This window comes from Anas platyrhynchos, chromosome 8 (assembly GCF_047663525.1).
Source record: "Anas platyrhynchos isolate ZD024472 breed Pekin duck chromosome 8, IASCAAS_PekinDuck_T2T, whole genome shotgun sequence".
In the NCBI taxonomy this organism is placed as follows: domain Eukaryota; kingdom Metazoa; phylum Chordata; class Aves; order Anseriformes; family Anatidae; genus Anas; species Anas platyrhynchos.
The window spans coordinates 12215009-12221008 of record NC_092594.1 but is presented as its reverse complement, the minus strand read 5'-3'; positions in this window follow the sequence as shown (position 1 = coordinate 12221008).

Below are 6000 nucleotides of genomic sequence, written 5' to 3'. Positions count from 1 at the left end.
AGTGAGACAACAGATTTGCTGTAGAATTCTATCGTAGTAGAGTTAAGTGGCATTAAGATGTATTCTAGTTGGTAAGCTGATTTGATATTCCATTTCTGATCCTATGTAAGACTATTGATTTTTTTTTTTTTTTTTTTTTTTTTTTTTTTTTTTGAGGAGAGAGATACATGTCAGGAGGGTTGTAGCCCAATTCCTTCTGCAGATTCATAGCTGATTCAAAACAAAGCGTTCTAGACTGTTACTTTAAGATAAGGGGGCTTTTACGATGAAATTAGTGTGATAAACAGTAATCTTTAATAGTGTGGAATATTTAGAAAGAGATAAGGAAGGAATAATAATACGTTAGAGACAGGGCTATCATTGAATGTTTGCAATTACATTACTTACATTATTTTCTGTTGCCTACCTGTACAACCTGCTGTAGGGAACCTGCTTTGGCAGGGAGGTTGGACCTGATGATCTCTGGAGGTCTCTTCCAACCCCTACAATTCTGTGATTTAAAAAGGATCTTATTTAGTTGAAAAATTAAGAAGGTTAAAAATACTCAGAAAGATGTTTTTAATCTGCACTTAAAAAAACCTACTACTGTTAAAATTAAGATTTCAAAACTTACTACAGAAGTAGAGACAATTCTGGTGAGCCTCTGAAGAATCTTTTAATCAGTACAGCAAGTAGCCAGAGATGGAAGGTAAAGTAGAAAAAAAAAATTGCAAAGACTACAATGAAGCAAAGTGGAAACTCATTATCCACTGATTGACCTCTAGCCTGCATGTTTCTCAGAATTAGACAAGGAAATAGTGTCCGACTTTTTTAATCAACTACTAAGGTTCATGTGGTAGTTAAAATAGCCTCTTTGTTCTCATTCTGAGAAGATGTCTTAACAAAAGCGTGTTTCATTAAAGAAACTCTCTGCTCTTAAGAAGGCATTAAGAAGCCTGAATCTAGTTCTGGTCACCCATCTTCAAGTTAGAAACCAATGTTTTTAAACTGTGTTTTAGAAACTTTTATTGGAAATTAGAAGATGACTCTTAGAAGTCTGGGAGTCTAGAGCCTGGAAGGCCTGGAACAGTGGTCCAGTCAGTGTGGCAGGAGTAAGAAGCTCAGCTACAGAACAAGGGGGCTATAGGAATTGGTCACTGTCTGAAAGGGGCTATTAGTGTGCAGCCTGTGATAGCAGGAAGCTTGAGTCCTCTCCTGTGGGACATCCTCTCCTGTTTCTTTATTCTTAATTCCTAAACCATGAGATTTTACTTTTGGGTAACTTCACTGAGGCCTCATTAATACTTTTGTTAAGATTAACTCATCATAGAGCAACATACTTGTTCCAGCTTCTCTAAATCATCTCAGTGATGGCTAATATGTATTATGGTACAATGATGATTTCTGCAGAAACCAGGAGAATAACAAGAAGTACACATTTCTGCAGAAACTATGTCTGAATGCTCAGCAAGATCCTGGCCACATTTATTCAGGTGGCCCTTCATGACTGCAAACATCCAGAGATCCCATGTATGAAGCAGAACTGTTAACACCTGGATTATTTCTTCCTATAGAGATGGATTTTTTTTTTTTTTTTAATTTATTTATTTTTCCTGGTTTCATAAGTGAACCGTTTGCTTCACAACATATGGGATATTCTCCAGATTTTGTGGTATCATAACTAACAAGAAGGCAAAGTCATTTTTTCTGATGGCTAGGACAGAGCAAACTTCCAACAGTAATTTGAAACTTTTGAGAAATCTGCACAGAACTGGTAAATAACTATAATCTAGGGAGACCAGTTTATCAGTATTGAAAAAATACTACCTTTAGTATTATTTGAATCAAAATTATTCATTTTGGTTATATCTTTAGAAACCTTTCATTAATATTCATATAAGCACGGATTCATCCAGTATGCATTCTGGATTAACAAAATAAAAAGATTTAAAATCCCCAAGGGCTTTCTTTCCATAGAAGCTTTTCCTCTTTCATTCTGTTTGCCCAAGTACAATAATAATAATAATCGTGTTTTCTGTTTTCCAAACAAATAGAATCCAAAGACCTGACACATCCCTATCCAGGTCACAACATAGCATTTTGACTACAGTTTGTAAACTAACTTTAATGTTTATGTAACATTTTTGAAACTTGTATCTTTAATATCTACACCATAATGGTACACAACTATTACTTTTCTTCCCATTATAAAATCATTGTGAAAGCAAATGGAAATGTTTCTATGTTTTCCTTGCAATAATATACACATTTTTTATTTTGTTAGCAAGGTGTCCAGTACTCAGCTCAGACAGAGCATAATGCTGTAATAATTTAAAACTACATTCTACAGCTTATTCACAGTGGGTTGTTTTGATATGCTACATTAAGATTTAATTTATGTGCATGGTATATGAGAGTGTATATATGTATAGGTATATAGGCTTGTTTTTCACAGTTCATGGCTGGAAAAAAAAGATAACAAAAAGATGGTTGGAAGTAGGAAAAAATCAATATTCATGTGTACTGGGTTTTTATTCTTATCTACCTTTGCACCCAAAATTCAGTAATATAGTAATACTGAATTCTTTATACAAGCCTATGGAAATGTCCCCTTTCTCTCTTCTTTGTTTATAGGTATGTGCATACGTATCTAGGGAAAATAATATATTTATAAAAAAAAATCAAAAATTGTCAGTTTTCTTTTGACAAGCCAATGTAGTATTCATTTATTATAATGGTTACTTTTCCTTTTTTTTTTTTTTTTTGGTGTGTGTGTGTGTGTGTGTGTGTGTGTCTTTCACCTCACTTTGTTTTTTTTCCTTTAGTTGCATACTTCAGCCTTCTAGGTTGTCTCTCTGCAATCTCTCCATCCAATTAGTAAATGCCTTGCCTCCTCTGTAAAAGCAGTAATGACCAAAACAGAAAGGACAATCTTCTTTCTGTTATAGTCCAGTGGCAATATAACAATTTTATTCCTGTGTATTTGATCACAGTTGTGTATACTCTGGCCCTGATTTACAACAGTGTGTAGGCTCTTATGCCTATTCAGTGCAAAACCTGGAAATCAGCTAGTAGCTAGAAGTCTACATGTTTTGTGTCTGGCTGTGTGTAGGTGGCAGAAAGGTAAATAGTACCTGTTTGTATAGTGCTCCTCATATTTGTGTAATAGCAATACAGATAATGACAGTAACCGCAGAACATGTTGATTTATGAAATAAAATTAAATATTCTAAAAATACAACATGACAAGACATAACCTACCATCTGCGGGATTTTTCAGTTTAGCTGCTTATGTCTAAACAGTATGTAGCTGTGTTGTATTGACATCCACAGCTTGAAACCAGCTTTATTGTAGATTACAACTTTCAAAGATATGACGACAGTCAATTGATCTCATCCTGCTTGATCAATACCAGAATATTGTGCTCTGGAATAAATAACTAATGCAAATAATTCAGAGGGAAATAATTTTATTTTATTTAATTTTTTTATGTAAGAGCAACTCCGTTTGCAAATTGTTTACAAGTGTGTATTTGTACACTGATGTTTACATAGCACATGGCATAAGAGAGGGAGAAAAATCTTTCATTATAAGGAGAGCTACTACCAAAATGAATGAAATTCAGTCTTGACATTTCTGTCAGTTGGTGCAGGATTCAATTCTTTCATGACGTTTTTATCCCTTAATGACCTGCCATCATTGTTCCTGTAAGACTGACAACGAAAATGATCTCCTTTGAGAAAATGGCTTAAATATGTGTAGTCCCTATTTACACATCCCATGCATCTCTGAGGCATTTGAAATGCTTGATTTCTTGTCGTTGTCATTTTAAAGGTAGCAAACGTTCCACTGCAATATGTTGTCTCTGCCAAGAGCACCATGGCAAGGAAATATTAAGCTTTTTAAAGGATATTATGAGGTTTAATTGTGTAGTTGGCACATAGAATCTATGGTGATGGGCAAAACAAAAAGGGAGCTAGATATTAAATATAATTTTACTGATGGTATGAAACACTACTATAGAATTCCAGTAAAATTATTTGCCAATAAGCAAGGCTAATGAATAATGGAATTCAGGTAGCTAAAATTAATCTCCTAATTCTTATGATCTAGATTATTATTTCTTTATTTATTTTAATATGAGCTAAAATTCAGTTAATTTTTAGGCTGAGTTAGATGAAGACATTTCAGATTTGTCTTTCATTCAAATGCCAACTCTTTCCATTTCTTGATAAGACACTTGATTAGTATTTGATACCTATGTGGAAGCTTTATATTTTCTTACTTCACAAAAATGAACACGAGCTGTCCGCTCATGTTGTGGTTTGTGACAATTGAACTACTAATTATTTGAATTAATCAATCTTCATTTTGTTCTGAAATATAAGTCTGAGACCATTGCCTCTGACAGGATGTGAAAGTAGATGTTAGTTGGTTGTTTTGTTGGAAAAAAAAAAACATTACACTTGGTTTTATATCTATTCCATGGAAACCAGTCACTTAAATACCTTTGAAAATCTGATCCCTAGACATACAGGTATAAGAGTAGTTTGTAAAGTGGACCAGACAAATTAATACATAGCAAAATTGTGAGAGCTAGTCTGAGAGTGAACACATGACAGGGGGTATCACCCTGTCATGATATCTTAGTGACAAGGAATTTCCTGGCTGGGCTATTCTCTATATGAAAAACTGTTTTAGTGCAACTTACTGTATGTGTGTTTTTCATATGTTTACGTACTCTTCTTTTAGCACTCTTAAAGCACTAAAAATACTGCCTTAAGCAGGTCTTCGCTATACTTTTTTATGTTGAGCATTTCAGTTAGGTATACTTTATGCAGCCTTCACTGGGAAAGGGCAAAGTGAGTTATTTTAGCTTAGAGTATTCGATACATCTTGTCTGATGGTGGTTCTGACTCTGATTTAAAAGTGCAACAACATTATTTTTAATCTCACTTGTATAATATTTTAAATCATTTCCTGTCTGGAGATTAGAAATTCTTTATTATAACATTCCAGGGAATTACCCATTGGACACAGGGAACACTATTTTTGATGATCATATCCAACTTGGTTGTATGAGGATCTCACTTGTAACACATGTAATTTTGACCATCTGAAAAGTGTAATAACTTTCAGAAACAGTGTCAATAATGTCTTACAGCTATTAGTAAATGGAAATTTGTTATCTGTTGATACAAGCATTATGGATGCATATGGATGGATTAACTACATTACCTATATCAAGTGCACCACATCAGTAAGGCTGATAAGAAACCTTTAGTTTTCTAGATAAAGCCACCTCATGTTTAAAGCAATTGGACTACTATATAATTTTCTAAATTATGTATTTTAAGTGAAGATGGCTCATAATTTCTTCTTTTGTATCTCTTTTATGTTCTTTTATATTAGTTGAGATTTTATCCTTCACCGCTTTATATACAGTATCAACAGTATCAACAGTACATTGATACTGTTAATTGCTGCTTCTCTCTGTTTTTCCCTTCTTTAACAAACAGCTACTCCTATTAAAGCTAAAAGATGAATGTATTCTCTTGTTTACCTGTCACTCGGTGTATTTTCAATACATTTTGTTGCTATCTGGCTGGTTTAAGTGCAGAAATTTGTAAATAAATGTTTGTTGCTAAACACATAAACAGCAATATTTGTGATATTTGCGTGTGATTAGCTCTTGAAAAATTCATCAAATGTCCTGAGATCTGCACTGCTTTTTAAAAATTCATAAAAAGTTTTGAAGAGTGAAAATGGTTTGACAAGTAGGCAGGCCACAAAGAAACTGACACATCAAGGGAAGAAGATCAAACAGGAATATAGCAGGCATATTCATACTGTAGGCTGTAGAGCCTGGCTGCACTCCAAGGGGGTTGAAAGAACAAGTAGACATGAAATATAGAGAAAGAATAGAGACAGGAATCTCAAGGTGGAGAAATGAAAGACCATTTGACATTCAAAAATGATTTTTTAAACATCTTTGACATCCAGTCAATAAATTCACCTAT